We start from the raw sequence: 24,831 nt of genomic DNA, 5'->3' as shown, positions 1-24,831 counted from the left end.
TTTAGACAGGTTAGATGCAGGAAGAATGTTCCCAATGTTGGGGAAGTCCAGAACCAGGGGTCACAGTCTAAGGATAAGGGGTAAGCCATTTAGGACCGAGATGAGGAGAAACTTCTTCACCCAGAGAGTGGTGAACCTGTGGAATTCTCTACCACAGAAAGTAGTTGAGGCCAATTCACTAAATATATTCAAAAGGGAGTTAGATGAAGTCCTTACTACTCGGGGGATCAAGGGGTATGGCGAGAAAGCAGGAATGGGGAACTGAAGTGCATGTTCAGCCATGAACTCATTGAATGGCGGTGCAGGCTAGAGGGGCTGAATGGCCTACTCCTGCACCTATTTTCTATGTCTATGTTTCTATGTTTTACAATGTGTTCCTGGGATTTCTGTGGGTCTTCCATTGAAGTTAACAATGGATAAATGAGAGAACCTCTGCAGAAATTCACCCTAAAGTCACAGACTGAAAAATTAAATTAGTCATATTCAGGGACTGAAAACACATTAAACCAGTGGAATGAGTGATGAGAATAAAATTGTTATGGTTGATAACTTGATTTAATGTGCAACCAGAGAACCACATTATACTGTGTGAAAAGCCTGACCAGAAACAACACTATAATTTATTTCAATGGTATTTGTCAATTATTATAGTGCAGATCAATTAATAGCGACATAGAATGGTACAGCACAGAAGGAAGCCATTCTGCCCATCGAGCCTGTGTAATTACTGTTAGAAACATAGAAACATAGAAATTTACAGAGCAGATGGAAGCTATTTGAGCCCATCGTGTCCGCATTGGCTGACAAAGAGCCGCACGGACCTTGGTCAGCAGCCCTGAAGGTTACATATAAACGTATGAACAACTATTGAGTTGGAAGGCAACAGCCAAGAATGGCCAGTGAAAAATATATTTCCCTCATCATTTACATCCCTTCGGGAATTTCTGAATTAACATTCCCGACCCACTGTCAAAAAAAATCTTTCCCAAAAACCTATCACCGATCGCGCCCGCTACTACCATGGAAAATTCAGACCTCAGATTGGTTAATGATAAAATTGTGGAAGTTTATTTAAGAATCCAGGATATATCATATGGTGTTTTGATACTAAAAGTAGAAAAGGTCGTATTAAGTAGAAAGTAGTAGCAGTATTATGAATTATAGTGTAGGCATAAGAGTGTCTTTCACAAAGAGCCCAGTATTATCACATAAGAAGTAAATATTAATACGTTCATAATAAAGGTTGAAACTGAGTACTGTGCAAGTGTGACCTTAGCTCCTTTAATAAGACTCCAGAGTGCAGGTACCTCCCAAGGGATGCTGGGATCCCTTAGAACTCCAACAAGTAGGCCCTCTGGTGGTAATGTAATACAGGTTGCAAGGGGTTAAATATATAATATCACTCCCCCGTAAAGTCAATAGTACACTTATTTACAAAGTGAGACGATCTGGGGCTTTTCGCTCCCTTGTCGATTATCTGGGTACAAATGCGGGTAATTCAAAGGTTGTGGGTGAGTTGGTTAGTTTTTCACTGGGCTGCTGGGCAGCCGGCCTTGCCGGGCTGCTGGGGATGGTGAGTTCGGCTTTATGGTCAACCATGGTGTCAATTGCCACTTGTGTGTGTATTGGAGGGTCAAAGTTGGTGGTGTCTTCTTCGGGTTGTTCGAAGCTGTTGGTGAACCACAATTTGATTTGGTCCAAATATTTTCTGCAGGTTAGTCCATTGGCCAATTTGACCTGAAACACCCTACTCCCCTCTTTGGCTATGACCGTGCCAGCAAACCATTTGGGACCATGTCCATAATTGAGCACAAGCACAGGGTCCTTGACCTCAATATCACGTGACAAATTTGCGCGGTCATGGTACACATTTTGCTGATGCCGTCTGCCCTCCACGTGATCATAGAGGTCAGGGTGAACCAGAGAGAGCCTTGTTTTGAATGCCCTATTCATGAGCAGCTCGGCTGGGGGAACCCCGGTGAGTGAGTGGGGTCTGGTGCAGTAGCTGAGCAGCACTCGGGATAGTCGGGTCTGCAGGTAGCCTTCCAACACACGTTTCAAGCTTTGCTTGATGGTCTGAACTGCCCGTTCTGCCTGGCCGTTGGATGCGGGTTTGGACAGGGCAGATGAGACATGCTTGATCCCATTGCTGGTCAGGAATTCCTTGAATTCAGCACTGGTGAAGCACGGCCCATTGTCGCTGACTAGGACATCAGACAGGCATTGCGTGGCAAACATGGCTCGTAGGCTTTCAATAGTGGCCGTGGACATGCTTACAGACATTATTGCACATTCAATCCATTTTGAGTAAGCATCCACGACAACCAAGAACATTTTGCCTAGAAATAGGCCTGCATAGTCCATGTGGATCCTCGACCACGGTTTGGAGGGCCACAACCACAAACTTAGTGGTGCCTTTCTGGGTGCATTGCTCAGCTGAGATCAAGTGTTGCACTGGCGCATGCATGACTTTAAATCTGAGTCGTTGCCGGGCCACCACACATGGGATCTAACTATGGCTTTCATCATTACAATGCCTGGGTGGGTGCTGTGCAGTTCACAAATGAACGTGTCTCTACCGACTTTAGCAGGCTCTCCATGTTCCGTTAAAAGATTGCCACGGCCGACTGAATCCCGAACGAGCATCTGTTATAGATGAACAGACCTTTGTATGTGTTGATGCAGGTGAGGCCTTTCGAAGCCTCTTCCAGCTCCTGCGTCATGTAGGCCAAGGTCAGCTCCAGCTTGGAGAACGTCTTCCCTCCAGCCAGGGTCGCAAATAGGTCGTCTGCCTTGGGTAGCAGGTACTGGTCCTGTAGTGAAAAACGGTTAATCGTTACTTTATAGTCCCCACAAATTCTGACCCTGCTAGCCTCTTTAAGTACCAGGACAATCGGACTGCTCCACTCGTTGAATTCCACCGGCGCGATGATGCCTTCTCGCTGCAGCCTGTATAGCTCAAGTGCCACTTACTCACGCATCATATACAGTACCTCCCGTGCCTTGTGGTGGATGGGTCACGTACCGGGAACCAAATGGATCTGCACTTTTGTCCCCGAGAAGCTTCCAATGCCTGGCTCGAACAACGATGGAAACCTGCTCAGAACCTGGGCACATGAGACATCGTCGACGGACGAAAGCGCTCGGATGTCGTCCCATTCCAGCGGATTTTTCCCAGCCAGCTTCTGCCAAACAATGTGGGGCCATCCCCTGGCACAATCCACAGTGGGAGTTTGTGTACTGCTCCATCATAGGAGACTTTGACTTCTGCACTGCCAATTACAGGGATTAGTTCCTTGGTGTAAGTCCTTAATTTGGTGTGAATGGGGCTGAGCTTGGGCCTGTGTGCCTTTTTGTCTGTCAAAGGCCTTTTTACTCATTTTGGACTGATTCGCACTCGTGTCCAGTTCCATGGAATTCCATTCAGTTCAACTTTCAACATTATTGGTGGACATTTCATGGAGAATGTGTGTACCCCGTACACTTCTGCCTCCTCGGTACGAGTCTCCAATTCAGCCTGATCCACAGTGGATAGATCTTCCTCTGCAACGTGGTGGTTTGCAGGGTTTGCAGTTTGTCTGCACATTCGCTGGAGGTGTCCCATTGTTCTGCAACCGTTGCATGCATAGTGCTTGATGCGGCATTGATGGGGCCGATGATCAGCTCCACAACGCCAACAAGGTGTTAACTGCCTCGCATTAACGATTGATGGTGGACTCTGGGTCATCTGAGGTCAGGCAGCAGCAACTGGGGTGTATGTTCTGCCATGTATATTCCTGCTCGAAAACGACATTACTTTGTTCACAGTACTGTCCGAAACTTCTTTACTCTGCAAAATCTGTTTGGTGTTGTCGCTGGTGGACATAAATGCTTGGGCTATCGTTATGGCTTTACTTAGATTCAGAGTTTCAACGGTTAACAGTTTGTGAAGGATTACCTCATGGCCAATGCCCAGTACAACAAAGTCTCAAAGGCGGGCAATAATCAAGGGAATAATGGAGGCATGTGAAAAAGGAACGGCAGTAATCATGGGGATTTTAACCTACATATCGATTGGTCAAATCAAATCGCACGGGGTAGCCTGGAGGAGGAATTCATAGAATGCATACGGGATTGTTTCTTAGAGCAGTATGTTACAGAACCTACAAGGGAGCAAGCTATCTTAGATCTTGTCCTGTGTAATGAGACAGAAATAATAAACGATCTCCTAGTAAAAGATCCTCTCAGAATGAGTGATCACAGTATGGTTGAATTTGTAATACAGATTGAGGGTGAGGAAGTAGTGTCTCAAATGAGCGTACTATGCTTAAACAAAGGGGACTACAGTGGGATGAGGGCAGAGTTGGCTAAAGTAGACTGGAAACACATACTACACAGTGGCACAATTGCGGAACAGTGGAGGACTTTTAAGGAGCTCTTTCATAGTGCTCAACAAAAATATATTCCAGTGAAAAAGAAGGGCGGTAAGAGAAGGGATAACCAGCCGTGGATAACCAAGGAAACAAAGAGTATCAAATTAAAAACCAATGCATATAAGGTGGCCAAGGTTAATGGGAAGCTAGAAGATTGGGAAAATTTTAAACGACAGCAAAGAATGACTAAGAAAGCAATAAAGAAAGGAAAGATAGATTACGAAGGTAAACTTGCGCAAAACATAAACACGGATAGTAAAAGCTTTTACAGATATATAAAACGGAAAAGAGTAACTAAAGTAAATGTTGGTCCCTTAGAAGATGAGAAGGGGGATTTAATAATGGGAAATGTGGAAATGGCAGAGATCTTAAACAATTATTTTGCTTCGGTCTTCACAGTGGAAGACACAGAAACCATGCCAGAAATTGCTGGTTACAGGAATGTGGGAAGGGAGGACCTTGAGACAATCACTATCACTAGGGGGGTAGTGTTGGACAGGCTAATGGGACTCAAGTCCCCTGGTCCTGATGAAATGCATCCCAGGTTATTAAAAGAGATGGCGGAAGTTATAGCAGATGCATTCGTTATAATCTACCAAAATTCTCTGGACTCTGGGGAGGTACCAGCGGATTGGAAAGCAGCTAATGTAACGCCTCTGTTTAAAAAAGGGGGCAGACAAAAGGCAGGTAACTATAGGCCGGTTAGTTTAACATCTGTAGTGGGGAAAATGCTTGAAACTATCATTAAGGAAGAAATAGTGGGACATCTAGATAGGAATAGTGCAATCAAGCAGACGCAGCATGGATTCATGAAGGGGAAATCATGTTTAACTAATTTACTGGAATTCTTTGAGGATATAATGAGCATGGTGGATAGAGGTGTACTGATGGATGTGGTGTATTTCGATTTTCAAAAGGCATTCGATAAGCTGCCATTCAAAAGGTTACTACAGAAGATAGAGATACGCGGAGTCAGTGGAAATGTATTAGCATGGATAGAGAATTGGCTGGCTAACAGAAAGCAGAGAGTCAGGATAAATGGGTCCTTTTCGGGTTGGAAATCGGTGGTTAGTGGTGTGCCACAGGGATCGGTGCTGGGACCACAACTGTTTACAATATACATAGATGACCTGGAAGAAGGGACAGAGTGTAGTGTAACAAAATTTGCAGATGACACAAAGATTAGTGGGAAAGCGGGTTGTGTCGAGGACACAGAGAGGCTGCAAAGAGATTTAGATAGGTTAAGCGAATGGGCTAAGGTTTGGCAGATGGAATACAATGTCGGAAAGTGTGAGGTCATCCACCTTGGGAAAAAAAACAGTAAAAGGGAATATTATTTGAATGGGGAGAAATTACAACATGCTGCGGTGCAGAGGGACCTGGGGATCCTTGTGCATGAATCCCAAAAAGTTTGTTTGCAGGTGCAGCAGGTAATCAGGAAGGCGAATGGAATGTTGACCTTCATTGCGAGAGGGATGGAGTACAAAAGCAGGGAGGTCCTTCTGCAACTGTATAGGGTATTGGTGAGGCCGCACCTGGAGTACTACGTGCAGTTTTGGTCACCTTAATTAAGGAAGGATATACTAGCTTTGGAGGGGGAACAGAGACGTTTCACTAGGCTGATTCCGGAGATGAGGGGTTTACCTTATGATGATTGATTGAGTAGACTGGGTCTTTACTCGTTGGAGTTCAGAAGGATGAGGGGTGATCTTATAGAAACATTTAAAATAATGAAAGGGATAGACAAGATAGAGGCAGAGCGGTTGTTTCCACTGGTCGGGGAGACTAGAACTAGGGGGCACAGCATCAAAATACAGGGGAGCCAATTTAAAACCGAGTTGAGCAGGAATTTCTTCTCCCAGAGGGTTGTGAATCTGTGGAATTCTCTGCCCAAGGAAGCAGTTGAGGCTAGCTCATTGAATGTATTCAAGTCACAGATAGATAGATTTTTGACCAATAAAGGAGTTAAGGGTTATGGGGAGCGAGCGGGTAAATGGAGCTGAGTCCATGGCCAGATCAGCCATGATCTTGTTCAATGGCAGAGCAGGCTCGAGGGGCTAGATGGCCTACTCCTGTTCCTAATTCTTATGTTCTTATTATGTTCTTATTTTTTCTAGGAATCCCTCAAATTCGCAATGTCCTGCGAGGCGCCTTAATTCGGCGACATAGCTCGCCGCTTCCTGGCCCTCCGACGGTTGACACGTGTAGAGCTGATACCTTGCCATCAAAACGCTTTCCTTGGGATTTAGTTGCTCCCGGACCAGCGTACCCAATTCTTCATAGAATTTAGCTGTTGGTTTTGCCGGAGCTAGGAGATTCTTCATGAGGCCATAGGTTGTTGCCCCACAGACAGTTAGGAGTATCGCCCTTCTTTTGGCAGCGTTCTCGTCCCCTTCCAGTTTGTTGGCCACAAAGTATTGGTCGAGTCTCTCCATGAAGGCCTCCCAATCTTCCCCTTCTGAGAACTTCTCCAGGATACCAACTGTTCTTTGCATTTTCACACGGTTGTTCGTTACCTCATCGCCAACTGATATGTTCATAATAAAGGATGAAACTGAGTACTGTGTACTATGAGCAAGTGTGACCTTAGCTCCTTTAATAAGGCTCCAGAGTGCAGGTACCTCGTGGGTGACCTGCTTATATACCGTGCTCCCAAGGGATGCTGGGATCCTTTGGGACTCCAACAGGTAGGCCCTCTGGTAGTCGTGTAATACAGGTTGCAAGGGGTTAAATACATAACACATATCTCCCCCCATTACTTAAACTTCTCATTCCTGGTACCATTTTGGTAAATTTTTAATGCACCCACTTGATGGGAGTTTTACCACTTTGTGTATACTTCTCTTTATTCTTCCTCCCACAATGTTTCATCTCACACTTCTCTGTAAATTTCATTTAAAATCTGGTGGCCCAATCTATTAGCCAGTCTTTGTCCTTCTGAAGTTGCTTACAACAACAATAATTTGCATTTATTTAGCACCTTTAACATAGTAAAATGTCCCAAGACGCTTCACAGGACCATTATCAGACAAAACTTCACACTGTCCCATGTAAGGAGATATTGGAACAGGTGACCAAATGCTTGTTCAAAGAGGTAGGTTTAAAGGAGCATCTTGAAGGAGGAGAGAGAGGCAGAGTAGTTTAGGGAGCTAATTCCAGAGATTAGTGTCCAGACAGTTGAAGGCTCGGCCTCCAATGGTGGGACTAAGGAAATTGCACATGCACATGAGGCCAGAATTGGAGAAATTTGGAGTTCATGGAGTGTTGGAGGAAGTTACAGAGATAGGGAGGGGCAAGTAAGAAAAGTGTGAGTTGATAAATTTTGGTAGAAAAAATGAGGATAGAAAATATAAGCCTAAAGGGGGTTCGTGAACAGAGAGACCTGGGGGTATATGTATACAAATTGTTGAAGGTGGCAGGGCAGGTTGAGAAAGCGGTTAAAAAAGCTTTCGGGATCCTGGGCTTCATGAATAGAGGCATAGCGTACAAAAACATGTAAATTATGATGAACCTGTATAAAACACTGGTTCGGCCTCAACTGGAGTGCTGTGTCCAATTCTGGGCACCGCACTTTAGGAAGGATGCGAAGGCTTTAGAGAGGGTGCAAAAAAGATTAACAAGAATGATTCCAAGGCTGAGAGACATCAGTTACGTGGATAGACTGGAGAAGCTGGGGTTGTTCTCCTTAGAGCAGAGAAGATTGAGAGGAGATTTGATAGAGGTGTTTAAAATCAGCAAAGCCAGCAAAGAATGACTAAAAAAATGATTAAGAAAGGGAAGATAGAAAGTAAACTAGCACAAAATATAAAAACAGATAGTAAGAGTTTCTATAGGTATATAAAAAGAAAAAGGGTGGCTAAAGTAAATGTTGGTCCCTTAGAGGACGAGACCGGGGAATTAGTAATGGGGAACATGGAGATGGCAGAAACTCTAAACAAGTATTTTGTATAGTTTTTACGGGAAAGGACACTAACAATATTCTGACAGTGGATAGTCAAGGGGCTATAGGGGGGAGGAACATAACACAATCACAATCACTAAGGAGGCAGTGCTCAATAAGATAATAGGACTAAAGGCAGATAAATCCCCTGGACGTGGTGGCTTGCATCCTAGGGTTTTAAGAGAAGGAGCAGCAGGAATTGTGGATGCATTGGTTGTAATTTACCAAAATTCCCTGGATTCTGGGGAGGTCCCAGCAGATTGGAAAACTGCAAAAGTATGGCCTACTCCTGCTCCTATTTCTTATGTTCTTAAGTTTTTATGTCATGAGGGGTCTGGACAGAGTAGATAGAGAGAAACTGTTTCCATAGCAGAAGGGTCGAGAACCAGATGACACAGATTTAAGGTGATTGGCAAAAGAACCAAAGGCGACATAAGAAAAACATTTTTACACAGCAAATGGTTAGGATCTGGAATACACTGCCTGACAGGGTGGTTGAGGCAGACTCAATCACGGCTTTCAAAAGGGAGTTAAGAACATAAGAACATAAGAAATAGGAGCAGAAGTAGGGTATTCGGTCCCTCGAGCCTGCTCCACCATTTAATATGATCATGACTGATTCGATCATGGACTCAGGTCCACTTCCCTGCCCACTCCCCATAACTCCTTAATTCCTTATCGGTTAAGAAACTGTCTATTTCTGTCTTATATTTATTCAATGTCCCAGCTTCCACAGTTCTCTGAGGCAGTGAATTCCACAGATTTACAACCATCAGAGAAGAAATTTCTCCTCATCTCAGTATTAAATGGCCGGCCCCTTATTCTAAGATTATGCTCCCTAGTTCTAATCTCCCTTATCAGTGGAAACATCCTCTCTGCATCCACCTTGTCAAGCCCCTTATAATCTTATACGTTTCGATAAGATCACCTCTCATTCTTCTGAATTCCAATGAGTAGAGGCCCAACTTCCTCAACCTTTCCTCATAAGTCAACCCCCTCATCTCTGGAGTCAACCAAGTGAACCTTCTCTGAACTGCCTTCAAAGCAAGTATATCCTTTCGTAAATATGGAAACCAAAACTGTATGCTGTATTCCAGATGTGGCCTCACCAATACCTGTATAACTGTCGCAAGACTTCCCTGTTTTTATACTCCATCCCCTTTGCAATAAAGGCCAAGATTCCATTGGGCTTCCTTATCACTTGCTGTACCTGCATACTAACTTTGGAGTTGGATAAGTACATGAAGAAAAATAATTTGCGGAGCTATGGGAAAGGGCGGGTAAGTGGGACTAGCTGAAGAGCGCTTATATAAGAGAGCTGGCATGGGCTCGATGGGCTGAATGGCCTTCTTCCAAGCTATAACCATGCTATGATTCTATGAAGGCTGTCATGTATCCTACATGTTTACTGCTTGTACTATTACATATGATGTGCCACCAGAGGGCACTACTATGGGAAACTTGTACACCAGCTGTATGGTCACTAAGGTGTGCCACCAGAGGGCACTGCAGTGGGAGACTTGTAGGTTAACTGTACAGGTGTGCCAGGCCTAGTATAAAAGGCAGGCTACCACATGTGATCCTCACTCTGGAGTTACATTAAATAGACTAAGGTCACTACAATTCAAGTACAACATATTGCCTCGTTATTATCAGAGGATCTAAAGACATAACAATTGGCGACAAGGATGGGATCTGAACCCACGCGTACAAAACACAATGGAGGCCAGCAACCCACCACACTAAAAGGGACAGCTCCACATTCTCAATCAATGTAATAGCATCTGTCAGTTAAATGTAAAGCGTGTAATTTATGATCAGAGTTTCATACATGTAATAAGCAAAGAAAAGTCGTGCGATCGGAGCTATAGTTCATTTACACTGAGTAATGAAACATTGTGCAATATAGGATTTCAACTGCATTCAGTTAATGCAGCGGGCAAACACCCATCGGGAGCACACAGGTTCATCGAGCTACCCAATACAGTAGCCTGCATCCCTGGGACCAGAGTGATGCACCACGGAGAGTGGCCACGAGCAACTAATAAAGACAAGCTGCAGAGCAAGCGATCTCAGGAGGGCAATGGCATAGGTATCAATACCTGGCCCCTGATCGGCTCCACCTCTCAGGCACCCAATGGCACCAACTGCCGCGAGCCTGAAAGAGCAAACCGCGCTAAGGCGCAACCCATAGACACTATCGCTACCAAGGTTATACCCGGGAACGAAGGGTCACCCGCAACGGTCCTCCCAAATGGGACCGGGACCAGCCAGGATCCCAAACCAAATAATGCCCAGGCAAGCGAGTCAGCAGTTCCCTGTGCACTGCCAGATGACTGCTCCTCAGGGAGCAGCAGCGAGCCAGGGCGGAAGGAAAGCACAGGGAGGTCACAGGCATCTGTGAACCTGCCTGTGCTAAGAGCAACGGCAAAGGCCCCAAGAGCAGGCAACTTGAGCCAGCTGGGTTCCCACTGCCAGCACTGGGCGCCGCGCCGCCACCAGACTACCTGGACACTATCCAGCAGTGCTGGTACCAACTTGTCCTCACGCACCGGCGCTGACACCAGTACCGATTCCAAGTATGTATCAAGTATGTACTTCACCAGTCAAAGGTACTTGCCTCACGACTGCACCACAAATGTAATGCTGTAAATGCAATTTTTTTTTTTCTGGACTTGAATATATATGAATGTAATGAACCACTGGCATAATCTATATGTCGGGGGGGGGGGGCGGGAGGGGGGTGAGAGAATGGAGTGGTCATGGACTCACAAACAGAAACCACCAGCACCTCTACTGCCAACGAAACACCACCTACTCACCCAAGATGGAAACGATCCTCCAAGGGTCAACCAGATAAAGCTAAGCTCAGAGCACAGTCAATGCACGAAGACGATTTGCACTAAGGACTTGGGAGAGAGTGATATCATGTAATCTACATGTTTACTGCTTGTACTATTACATATGATGTGCCACCAGAGGGCACTACTATAGAAAACTTGAACATCAGCTGTATGGTCACTCAGGTGTGCCACCAGAGGGCACTGCAGTGGGAGACTTGCAGGTTACCTGTACAGGTGTGCCAGGCCGAGTATAAAAGGCAGGCCACCATGCGTGATCCTCACTCTGGAGTTACATTAAATGGACTAAGTTCAAGTTCAACACATTGCCTCGTGGAGTCATTTTCTGAGCATCTAAAGACATAGCAAAGTCCAAGCGGGAATTTGAGAATTTTAAATTCTAGGCCTTGCTGGAGCCAATATAGGTCAGGGAGCACACGTGTGATGGGTGCACGGGTCTTGGTGCGAGTTAGGATGCAGGTAGCAAAGTTTTGGATTACAATTCTCTGTACAGTTAACTACACTCCCTTTTTTTGTGCCATCTACAATTTTTGATATTGTGCTTTCTATATTCTAGTCAAGATTATAAGGCTGATTCTCCAATTAAGCATTCCTAATGCAGAATGGCGCCTGCACAAGGTCAAGAATTCATCCACCTACAATATCAGGTGTGATATGGTCGAGGTTTAAAATGAAGGGACTAGATTATGTTCACATGGATCAATTATTTCAACTGGATAGATTAAGGAGGACCAGGGATTATGCTTATAAGTTACTTAAGGGCAGAAATAGGTTGGGTTTTATGCGGTTCTTTTTTTCCCGGAGAATAGTGGAATTCTAGAGCAGGTTGCCTGCTCATGTGGTGAATGCTGAATCATTATATTCCTTTAACAGAAACCTGGATATGTTTCTGGCCGGGGGGGAGAGCACCTTGTACAAGAGGTAGGTATGATGCAATATAAAACTGGGTCAATGTGATTTCCTGAACTAATTTTGATTGCCTAAAGAGGTCAGAGGAGAATTTGCCCAAAGCTTTACTCCTAATTAACCTGGATTTTTAGCTGGATTACATAGCCCCAGATGGGTAGAGAGTATCTGAATAATGATGTATTAGGCATCAAAACTATATGGGACAGGTTAGACAGACCTGTCGGTCTTTTCCAGTCTGTCATTTTCATATGTTCATAGAATCATAGAAACTTACGGCACTGAAGGAGGCCATTCGGCCCAACATGTTTGTGATGGCTGAATAAGCTATCCAGCAGAATCTCACTTTCCAGCTCTTGGTCCTTAGCCTTGCAGGTCACAGCACTTCAAGTGCACACCCAAGTACTTTGAAATGTGATGAGGGTTTCTGCCTCTACCACCATTACAGTCAGTGCGTTCCAGACCCCGCCACACTCTTGGTGAAAAAAGATCTCCTCAACTCCCCTCTAATCCTTCTATCAATTAATTAAAATCTATGCCCCCTGGTTATTGGCCTCTCTGCTAAGGGAAATAGGTCATTTCTATCCACTTTATCTATGGCCCTCATAATTTTATACACCTCAATTAAGACTCCCCTCAGTTTCCTCTCTTCCAAAGAAACCACCCCAGCCTGTCCAATCTTTCCTCATAGCTAAAATAGAAACATAGAAACATAAAAAATAGGTGCGGGAGTAGGCCATTTGGCCCTTTGAGCCTGCACCACCATTCAATATGATCAAGGCTGATCATGCACTTCAGTACCCCATTCCTGTTTTCTCGCCATACCCCTTGATCCCTTTAGCAGTAAGGGCTACATCTAACTCCGTTTTGAATATATCTAACGAACTGGCCTCAACAACTTTCTGTGGTAGAGAATTCCACACGCTCACAACTCTCTGAGTGAAGAAGTTTCTCCTCATCTCAGTGCTAAATGGCTAACTCCTTATCCTTAGACTGTGACCCCTGGTTCTGGACTTCCCCAACATCGGGAACATTCTTCTTGCATCGAACCTGTCCAATCCCATCAGAATTTTATATGTTTCTATGAGATCTCCTCTCATTCTTCTAAATTCCATTGAATATAAGCCTAGTCGATCCAGTCTTTCTTCATATGTAAGTCCTGTCATCCCAAGAATCAGTCTGGTGAATCTTCGCTGCACTCCCTCAATAGCAAGAATGTCCTTCCTCACATTAGGAGACCAAAACCGAACACAATATTCCAGGTGTGGCCTCACCAAGGCCCTGTACAATTGCTCCTATACACAAATCCTCTCGCTATGAAGACCAACATGCCATTTGCCTTCTTCACCGCCTGCTGTACCTATATGCCAACTTTCACTGACTGATGTACCATGACATCCAGGTCTCGTTGCACCTCCCCTTTTACCATTCAGAAAATAATCTGCCTTCCTGTTTTTACCACCAAGTGGATAACCTCACATTTATCTACATTATACCAAATCTGCCATATATTTGCCCACTCACCTAACCTGTCCAAGTCACCCTGCAGCCTCTTAGAATCCTCCTCACAGCTCACTCTGCCACCCAGCTTAGTGTCATCGGCAAACTTGGAGATATTACATTCAATTCCTTCATCTAAATTATTAATGTATATTGTAAATAGCTGGGGGTCCCAGCACTGAACCTTGTGGTACCCCACTAGTCACTGCTTGCCATTCTGAAAAGGACCCATTTATTCCTACTTTTTGCTTCCTGTCTGCCAACCAGTTCTCTATCCACATCAGTACATTACCCCAATACCATGTGCTTTAATTTTGCACACTAATCTCTTGTGTAGGACCTTGTCAAAAGCCTTTTGAAAGTCTAAATACACCACATCCACTGGCTCCTCCTTGTCCACTCTACTAGTTACATTCTCAAAAAACTCCGGAAGATTTGTCAAGCATGATTTCCCTTTCATAAATCCATGCTGACTTGGACCAATCCTGTCACTGCTTTCCAAATGCGCTGCTATTACATCTTTAATAATTGATTCCAACATTTTCCCCACCACTGATGTCAGGCTGACTGGTCGATAATTCCCTGTTTTCTCTCTCTGCTCTTTTTTTAAAAAGTGGTGTTACATTAGCTACTCTTCAGTCCATAGGAACTGATCCAGAATCTATAGAATGTTGGAAAATGACCACCAATACATCCACAATTCCTAGAGTCACTTCCTTAAGTACTCTGGGATACAGACTATCAGGCCCTGGAGATTTATTGGCCTTCAATCCCATCAATTTCCCTAACACAATTTGCTGACTAATAAGGATTTCCTTTAGTTCCTCCTTCTCGCTAGACCCTCGGTCCCCTAGTATTTCCGGAGGGTTATTTGGGTGTTCCTAGTGAAGAAGAACCAAAGTATTTGTTCAATTGGTCTGCCATTTCTTTGTTCCCCATTATAAATTCACCTGAATCTGACTGCAAGGGACCTACATTTGTCTTCACTAATCTTTTTCTCTTTACATATCTATAAAAGCATTTGCAGTCAGTTTTTATGTTCCCTGCAAACTTACTCTCATACTCTATTTTCCCCTCCTAATTAAAACCTTAGTCCTCCTCTGCTGAATTCTAAATTTCTCCCAGTCCTCAGGTTTGCTGCTTTTTTTGGCCACTTTATATGCTTCTTCCTTGGATTTAACACTATCCCTAATTTCCCTTGTAAGCCATGGTTGAACCACTTTCCCCATTTTATTTTTGCACCAGACAGGGATGTACAATTGTTGAAGTTCATCCATGTGATCTTTAAATGTCTGCCATTGCCTATCCACTGTCAATCCTTTAAGTATCATTCGCCAGTCCATCCTAGCCAATTCACGTCTCATACCGTCGAAGTTATCTTTCTTTAAGTTCAGGACTCTAGTCTCTGAATTAACTGTGTCACTCTCCATCTTAATGAAGAATTCTATCATATTATGGTCACTCTTCCCCAAGGGGCCTCGCACAATCCTCTCTCGTTAGACAACACGCAGTCTAGGATGGCCTGCTCTCTAGTTGGTTCCTCAACATATTGGCCTAGAAAACCATCCCTAATACACTCCAGGAAATCCTCCTCCACCGTATTGCTACGAGTTTGTTTAGCCCAATCAATATGTAAATTAAAGTCACCCATGATAACTGCTGCACCTTTATTGCACTCATCCCTAATTTCCTGTTTGATGCCATCCCCAACCTCACTATGATTGTTTGGTGGTCTGTACACAACTCCCACTAGCGTTTTCTGCCCTTTGGTGTTCCGCAGCTCTACCCATACAGATTCTGCCTCATCCAGGCTAATGTCCTTCCTTACTATTGCGTTAATTTCTTCTTTAACCAGCAACGCTACCCCACCTCCTTTTCCTTTCACTCTATCTTTCCTGAATATTGAATACCCTTGGATGTTGAGATCCCAGCTTTGGTTACCCTGGACCCCTATCTCCGTAATCCCAATTACATCATATCCATTAACAGCTATCTGCGCAGTTAATTCATCTATCTTATTATGAATGCTCCTCGCATTGAGACACAGAGCCTTCAGTTTTTTAACACTCATTGTCCTTTTAGAATTATGTTGTAATGTAGCCCTTTTTGATTTTTGTCTTTGATTTTTCTGCCCTCCACTTCTACTTTTCTCCTTTGTACCTTTTGCTTCTGACCCAATTGCACTTCCCTCTGTCTCCCTGCATAGGTTCCCCATCCCCCTTCCCTATTAATTTAAATCCTCCCCAACAGCACTAGCAAACACTCCACCTAGGACATCAATTTCAGTCCTGCCCAGGTTCAGACCGTCCGGTTTGTACTGGTCCCACCTCCCCCAGAACTGATTCCAATGTCCCAGTAATTTGAATCCCTCCCTTTTGTACCATTCCTCAAGTCACGTATTCATCCTAACTATCCTGCTATTTCTACTCTGACTACCACATGGCACTGGTAGCAATCCTGAGATTACTACCTTTGAGGTCCTACTTTTTAACTCCTAGCTCCCTAAATTCAGCTTGTAGGACCTCATCCCGCTTTTTACCTATATCGTTGGTACCTATATGCACCATGGCAACTGGATGTTCACCCTCCCCCTTCAGAATGCCTTGCAGCTGCTCCGAGACATCCTTGACCCTTGCACCAGCGAGGCAACATACCATCCTAGAGTCTCATTTGTGGCTGCAGAAATGCCTATCTATTCCCCTTACAATAGAATCCCCTACCACTATAGCTCACCCACTCTTTTTCCTGCCCTTCTGCGCAACAGAGCCACCCACGGTGCCATGAACTTGGCTGCTGTTGCATTCCCCTGATGAGCCATCTCCCTCAACAGTACCCAAGGTGGTATATCTGTTTTGGGGGGAGATGACTGCAGGGAATCCCTGCATTACCTTCCATCCAGTGCTCTTCCTGATGGTCACCCATTCCCTATCTGCCTGTGTAACCTTTACCTGAGGTGTGACCAACTCACTAAACATGCTATTCACGACATCCTCAGCATCACGGACGCTCCAGAGTGAATCCATGTGCAGCTCCAGTGCCACAATGCGGTCTGTCAGGAGCTGCAGCTGGATACACTTCCTGCACACATAGTAGTCAGGGATACCGGAAACGTCCCTGATTTCCCACATAGCACAGGAGGAGCATCACATGGGTCTGGGCTCTCCTGCCATGGCTTGACCCTTAAATTACTTCATATGGCAACAATGATAAGGTTTTTTACTGCTCAGAAAAAGAAAAAAGATAAAGAAAAAGAAAACTACCCCAACTCCACCAGCCAATTCTCCAGTTCTGGCAACATCTTTGTAAACCTCCTCTGTACCCTACTGCAATCACATCTTTCCTGTAATGTGGTGAGCAGACATTGATGAGGAGAGTCAACACCGCCTCCAATGCGCCAGCGCAGCCTTCGACCGCCTGCGGAAAAGAGTGTTCGAAGACCAGGTCCTCAAATCTACCACCAAGCTCATGGTCTACAGGGCTATAGTAATACCTGCCCTCCTGTATGGCTCAGAGACATGGACCATGTACAGTGGACACCTCAAGTCGCTGGAGAAATACTACCAATGATGCCTTCGTAAGATCCTACAAATCCCCTGGGAGGACAGACGCACCAACATTAGCGTCCTCGACCAGGCCAACATCCCCAGCATTGACGCACTGACCACACTTGATCAGCTCCACTTGGCAGGCCACATTGTCCACATGCCAGACACGAGACTCCCAAAGCAAGCGCTCTACTCGGAACTCCTTCATGGCAAAGGTGGGCAGAGGAAATGTTACAAGGACACCCTCAAAGCCTCCCTGATAAAGTGTGACATCCCCATCGACACCTGGGAGTCCCTGACCAAAGACCGCCCTAAGGGGGGGTCGGGGGAAGTGCATCCGGCAGGGCGCTGAGCACGTAGAGTCTCATCGCCGAGAGCATGAAGAAATCAGGTGCAGGCAGCGGAAAAAACGTGCGGCAAACCTGTGCCACCCTCCCTTACCCTCAACGACTGTCTGTCCCACCTGTGGCAGGGACAGTGGCTCTTATATTGGACTGTTCAGCCACCTAAGGACTCATTCTGAGTAGAAGCAAGTCTTCCTTGATTCCGAGGGTCTGCCTATGATGATGAGCAGAACTGTATGCAGTATTCTAGCTGTGCCCTAACTAGAGTTTTGTACAGTTCAAGCAAAATCTCCCTGCTCTTATATTCTATGCCTTGGCTAATAAAGGATAGTATCTCGTATGCCTTCTTAACCACCTTATCTACCTGTCCTGCTATATTCAGCTATCTGTGGACATGCACTCCAAAGTCCCACTGTTCCTCTACACTTCTCAGTGTCCTACCATTTATTGTATATTCCCTTGCTTTGTTAGTCCTCCCCAAATGTATTACCTCGCTATTCTCCAAATTTAATTCAATTTGCCACTTTTCTGCCCACCTGACCAATCCATTGATATCTTCTCACAGTCTACAGCTTTCTTCCTCACTATAAACCACATGGCCGATTTTTGCATCATCTGCAAACTTCTTAATCATGCCCCCTGCATTGAAGTCTAAATCAATGATCGATACAACAAAAAGCAAGGGACCGAGTACTGAGCCCCGCGCAACTATAAATGGTTAATAGCTTCACTGAATCAACAATCACAACGGCCAGTCTTGTTAATGGCTTTACTTCCTCGACTATTATAAATGTGTTCGTTGGTCAATGCTTTCTGCCTGTAGGACACAAAGACACGATCGCCAAGGCCAGTCTTGTTAATGGCTTTACACAGAGGCATGATCTTTAAGAATAAAAACAGAAAATGTTGGCAATCTCAACGGGTCAGGCAACGTCTGTGGAGAGAAAGCAGACCCTTCGTCCCTTCATCAGATCTTTAAGGCCAGTCTTGTTAATGGCCTAACAGAGTCAACTATTGTAATTCTCTCTGAAAGACGCGATCACGAAGGCCAGAGGAGATGGGACCAGGTCATGAGATTTGAACACGATAATTCAATCATCAACTGAACAAGGCAGAGCCCCAGACAGCTATCAATGAGGAATGTGACGATTGCATAAAAAAGTTAACTTTGAGACCTCTCACTACACGGAGGAGACGACTTCAAGGAAGATAGGAGAGGGTAACCAACGGAGCATCCCACGTCAGCGCATTCCACCTTCCTTGGTTATGCAGGAAGTAAATAAAGCCTGTGTTTTAACGAAGTCATTCCTGTCCAAGTTTTATAATGCATACCGTGTGTATTTAATTAACTGTTCTGGTTTACAAAAGCGAGTAACCTTGTCATCACCATTTATGCCAGTTGAGTCTAAGTAAATAAAGACATTTAAAAATATTGTGTATCTGTAAAGCATGCACTCCCATGTTCCACCACCAGGGAGCGCATCCCCTGAATTTCCAAGGGATCCCAGCATCCCTTGGGAGCACTGTATATAAGCCGGCCCCTAACGCCTGTTCCTCACTCTGGAGTGTCTTATTAAAGACTGAGGTCACTGTTACTTTAACCTCCCTGTGTGCAGCCTCATCTGTGTTAGGAACACAATAACTGGCGACGAACATACGAATCCAACACAAAGATGCAGCAAACTGTGGGCATCCTGGAGAAGTTCTCAGAGGGTGAGGACTGGGAAGCCTATGTCAAATGGCTAGACCAGTACTTCGTAGCCAACGAGCTGGACGGAGAAGGAAGCGCTGCAAAAAGGAGAGCGGTCCTCCTCACGGTCTGCGGGGCATCGACCTACAGCCTCATGAAGAATCTTCTGGCTCCGGCGAAACCCACAGATAAGTCATATGAGGAGCTGTGTACACTGGTTCGGTAGCATCTTAACCTGAGGGAGAGCGTACTGATGGCGAGGTATCGGTTCCACACGTGCCAGCGATCTGAAGGTCAGGAAGTAACGAGCTACGTCGCTGAGCTAAGGCGACTTGCAGGACAATGTGAGTTTGATGGCTACCTGGAGCAGATGCTCAGAGACTTTTTTGTACTGGGCATTGGCCATGAGACCATCCTACGAAAACTTTTGACTGTAGAGACACTGACCCTCAGTAAGGCCATTGCGATAGCACAGGCGTTTATGTCCACCAGTGACAACACCAAACAAATCTCTCAGCACACAAGTGCTAGCAATGTTCATAAATGAACTTGAACTGTGTTTGCGAGCAGAAATGTACAGGGCAGAAACCATGAGCCTGCAACTGCCAGCAGGCCTCAGGTGACCCAGATGACTCAGAGTCCGCAACAAAGGATGAATGCAAGGCAATTCACACCTTGTTTCATTGTGGAGGCTTCCATTCAGCCTATTCATGCCGCTTCAAAGGCTATGTTTGCAAGGGCACCTCCAACAAGCTTGCAGACGAGCTGCAAGCTCTGCAAAACCTGCTAACCACCACATGGCAGAGGAAGATCGGTACATGGTGGATCAAAGCAATTTGAAGCCTCAGTGAGAGGAGGCAGATGCTGAAGTACATGGAGTGCACACATTTTCGATGAAATGTCCACTTATAATGCTAAATGTAAAATTGAATGGCTTACCCGTAGCCATGGAACTGGACACTGGCGCTAGCCAATCCATCATGAGTAAAAAGATGTTTGAGAGGCTGTGGTGCAACAAGTCATTAAGACCAGCCCTGAGCCCCATCCACATGAAACTGAGAACGTACACCAAAGAGCTCATCACTGTCCTGGGCAGCGCCATGGTCAAGGTCACCTACGAGGTCACGGTGCATGAACTGCCATTCTGGATTGTCCCGGGGGATTGCCCCACACTGCTTGGAAGGAGCTGGCTGGGCAAAATCTGCTGGAACTGGGATGACATCCGAGCGCTATCACATGTCGATGAGGCCTCGTGTACCCAGGTTCTTAACAAATTTCCTTCCCTTTTTGAGCCAGGCATTGGAAACTTTTCGGGGGCGAAGGTGTGGATCCACTTGGTCCCAGAGGCATGACCCATTCATCACAAGGCACGAGCGGTACCTCACATGATGAGGGAGAGAGTGGAAATCGAGCTGGACAGGCTGCAACGTGAGAGCATCATCTCCCCAGTGGAATTCAGTGAGTGGGTCAGCCCGATTGTTCCAGTACTCAAAAGTGATGGCACGGTCAGGATTTGCGGTGATTATAAAGTAACGATTAATCGTTTCTCGCTACAGGACAAATACCCGCTACCTAAGGCAGACGACCTATTTGCGACGCTGGCAGGAGGCAAGACGTTCACTAAGCTCAACCTGACTTCGGCCTACATGACGCAGGAGCTGGAGAAGTCTTCGAAGGGCCTCACCTGCATCAACACGCACAAGGGACTGTTCATCTACAACAGATGCCCATTTGGAATTCGGTCGGCTGCAGCGATCTTCCAGAGAAACATGGAGAGCCTACTCAAGTTGGTACATACCATGCACAGTGGTTTTTCAGGACGACATATTGGTCACGGGTCGGGACACCGTCGGGCACCTACAAAACCTGGAGGAGGTCCTCCAGCGACTGGATCGCATAGGGCTGCGGCTGAAGAGGCCGAAATGCGTCTTCATGGCAACAGAAATGGAGTTTTTGGGGAGAAAGATCGCGGCGGACAGCATTCGGCCCACAGACACCAAGACAGAGGCTATCAGGAATGCACCCAGGCCACAGAACGTCACGGAGTTGCGGTTGTTCCTGGGACTCCATAACTATTTTGGTAACTTCCTACCGGGGTTAAGCACCCTCTTAGCACCCCTATATATGTTATTGCATAAAGGTGAGAACTGGGTATGGGGAAAAAAACAAGTAATTGCTTTTGAGAAAGCCAGAAACATTTTATGCTACAACAAGCTGCTTGTGTTGTATAACCCGTGTAAAAGACCTGTGCTAGCATGTGACGCGTCATCGTACGGAGTCGGGTGTGTATTACAACAAGCTAACGGTGCGGGGAAGTTGCAACCTGTCGCCTATGCCTCCAGGAGCTTGGCTAAGGTCGAGAGAGCCTACAGCATGATTGAGAAAGAGACATTAGCATGTGTGTTTGGGGTAAAGAAAATGCATCATTACCTGTTTGATCTCAAATCTGAGCTGGAAACCGATCACAAGCCCCTCATATCCCTGTTCGCTGAAAACAAGGGGATAAATATTAATGCCTCAGCCCGCATACAAAGGTGGGCACTCACGTGATCAGCGTATAACTATACCATCCGCCACAAGCCAGGCATCCAGAACTGTGCGGATGCTCTCAGTCGGCTACCATTGCCCACCACGGGGGTGGAAATGGCACAGCCTGCAAACTTGTTGATGGTGGCGCAGCCCGCAGACTTGTTGATGGTCATGGAAGCATTTGAAAATGATAAATCAACTGTCACGGCCCGCCAGATTAGGACTTGGACCAGCCAAGATCCTCTGCTGTCCCTAGTAAAAAACTGTGTACTGCATGGGAGCTGGGCCAGCATCCCCGTTGAAATGCAAGAGCTAATCAAGCCGTTCCAGCGGCGAAAGGATGAGCTGTCCATTCAGGCAGACTGCCTGTTGTGGGGTAACCGCTTAGTGCTACCAAAAAAGGGCAGGGAGGCGTTCATCTCGGATCTCCACAGCACACACCCGGATATAGTAATGATGAAAGCGATAGCCAGATCCCACGTGTGGTGGCCCGGTATCGACTCTGACTTAGAGTCCTGTGTATGGCAATGCAGCGTGTGTGCTCAGTTGAGCAACGCGCCCAGAGAGACACCACTAAGTTTGTGGTCCTGGCCCTCTGGACCATGGTCGAGGATCCATGTCGACTATGCAGGCCCGTTTCTCGGTAAAATGTTCCTGATGGTGGTGGATGCTTTTCAAAATGGATTGAATGTGAAATAATGTCGGGAAGCACCGCCACCGTCACCATTGAAAGCCTGAGGGCTATGCTTGCCACCCACGGCCTGCCTGACATACTGGTCAGTGACAACGGGCCATGTTTCACCAGTGTCGAATTTAAAGAATTCATGACCCGCAATGGGATCAAACATGTCACCTCGGCCCCGTTTAAACCAGCCTCCAGTGGGCAGGCAGAGCGGGCAGTACAAACAATCAAACAGAGCCTCAAACAAGTCACAGAAGGCTCACTCCAAACCCGCCTGTCCCGAGTACTGCTCAGCTACCGCACGAGACCCCACTCGCTCACAGGGGTGCCCCCAGCTGAGCTACTCATGAAAAGGACACTTAAAACCGAACTCTCGCTGGTTCACTCCAACCTGCATGATCCGGTAGAGAGCAGGTGGCAGCAACAAAATGTAAACGATGGTCGCGCCACTGTATCACGGGAAATTGATCTGAATGACCCTGTGTATGTGCTAAACTATGGACATGGTCCCAAGTGGATCGCGGGCACGGTGATAGCTGAAGAATGTTTGTAGTCAAACTAGACAATGGACAAATTTGCAGAAAGCACCTGGACCAAATGAGGCTGCAGTTCACAAACTGCCCTGAACAACCCACAGCAGACACCACCTTTTTCGAGCCCACAACACACACCCAAAGGATCAACGACACCACCCCAGACCAGGAAATCGAACCCATGACGCCCAACAGCCCAGCAAGGCCAGGCTCACCCAACAGCCCTGCAGGACCAACAACACGCCAGCCCAGCAAAGGCACAGCCAACACACCAGAACAGATATTTGTACCGAGGCGGCCCACCAGGGAAAGAAAGGCTCCCGACCGCCTCACCTCGTAAATAGTTTTCACCTTGACTTTGGGGGGGGGGAATGATGTTGTGTATCTGTAAAGCATGCACTCCCATGTTCCGCCACCAGAGAGCGCATCCCCTGAAGTTCCAAGGGATCCCAGCATCCCTTGGGAGCACTGTATATAAGCCGGCCCCTAAGGCCTGTTCCTCACTCTGGAGTGTCTTAATAAAGACCGAGGTCACTGTTACTGTAACCTCCCTGTGTGCAGTCTCACCTGTGTTAGGAACACAATAAGATGCATGATGGTAGGGTCCACAAGTGCACTAATGGATCTGCCCACTCCTTCCACGCTGGAAAGGATGGGCTCCAAGCTCTGAGCACAGCCTTGTGAAAGGTTGGAGCTGGACTCCTCCATGCTCCTTGACATTGCATTCAGGCTTTCTGACAGGCCTGCCAATGCACCAAACATTTTGTTATGCATAGCCATCAATTTTGTTTGTAGGCCGCCTCATTGAAGTCCTCATCGGAGTCCTGTGCAGAAGAACTCGTGTGCGACCTCACCCTCCAGGAAGCTGTCACTTGCGCTACCCTTTCCTCCTGCCCTGGCTTTAGTCCACTCATGCCTGATGAGTCAGCACATACAGATCCCACCTCTAAGCTGCCCTCTAAAGTCAGTGCAGTGCCAGTATCTGAGCTGGTGACTGCAAGTGTCAGATCGAGTTACAGTGTTTCTTCTTGATCATCACTCGCCTCTTCCTCTTCCATGGATTTCTTGGATCTTTGAAATGAGAAAGGCACAAGAGTATGGTTGTGGTGAGCAGAGGGATGGGAAGCAAGAGGTGCTTGCTTACATGATCTGCAGCTTTTAAGTCACAAGAGATTGTGTGATGAGGGGGAAGTAGGATGTGAGGAGGAGGATTAGGTATGAGCATACCGTCATGTTGAATGGTTTCAGAGCAGTCATAGCTTCAGTCACGGCCTCAGTCATATTCCCCAATTATGCCAAGCTGCATCTCCTCGAGCAGGGTCAGGATATGGAGACACGCCTGCCCCCCTCTGGTTAGCTGCCTCTGTCTACGATTGTATGCCATCTTGTCCTGCAAGTGAGAGGTAAGTATGTCAGTGAGTGGGGTTCACTGTGTTTTGCTGATGTGGCTGTCCAGGTTGAATAGCTAGCAGGTCTATACTCATTGGAGTTCAGAAGAATGGGGGATGATCTTATCAAAAGGTGGATGCAGAGAGGATATTTCCACTCATAGGGGAAACTAAAACTAGGGGGCATAGTCTCAAAATAAGGGGCCGCCCATTTAAATCTGAAATGAGAAGGAATTTCTTCTCTCAGAGAATTGTAAATCTGTGGAATTCTCTGCCTCAGAGAGCTGTGGATGCTGGGTCATTGAATATATTTAAGGCAGAGATAGACAGATCTTTGAGCGGTAAGGGAATAAAGGGTTATGGGGAGTGGGCAGGGAAGTGGAGCTGAGTCCATGATCAGATCAGCCATGATCTTATTAAATGGTGGAGCAGGCTCGAGTGGCCAAATGGCCTACTCCTGCTCCTATTTCTTATGTTCTTATGTTCTTATGTGTGTGCAAG

The sequence above is a fragment of the Pristiophorus japonicus genome, chromosome 2 (genome assembly GCF_044704955.1).
Source record: "Pristiophorus japonicus isolate sPriJap1 chromosome 2, sPriJap1.hap1, whole genome shotgun sequence".
In the NCBI taxonomy this organism is placed as follows: domain Eukaryota; kingdom Metazoa; phylum Chordata; class Chondrichthyes; family Pristiophoridae; genus Pristiophorus; species Pristiophorus japonicus.
Note: the sequence above shows the minus strand (reverse complement) of the source record.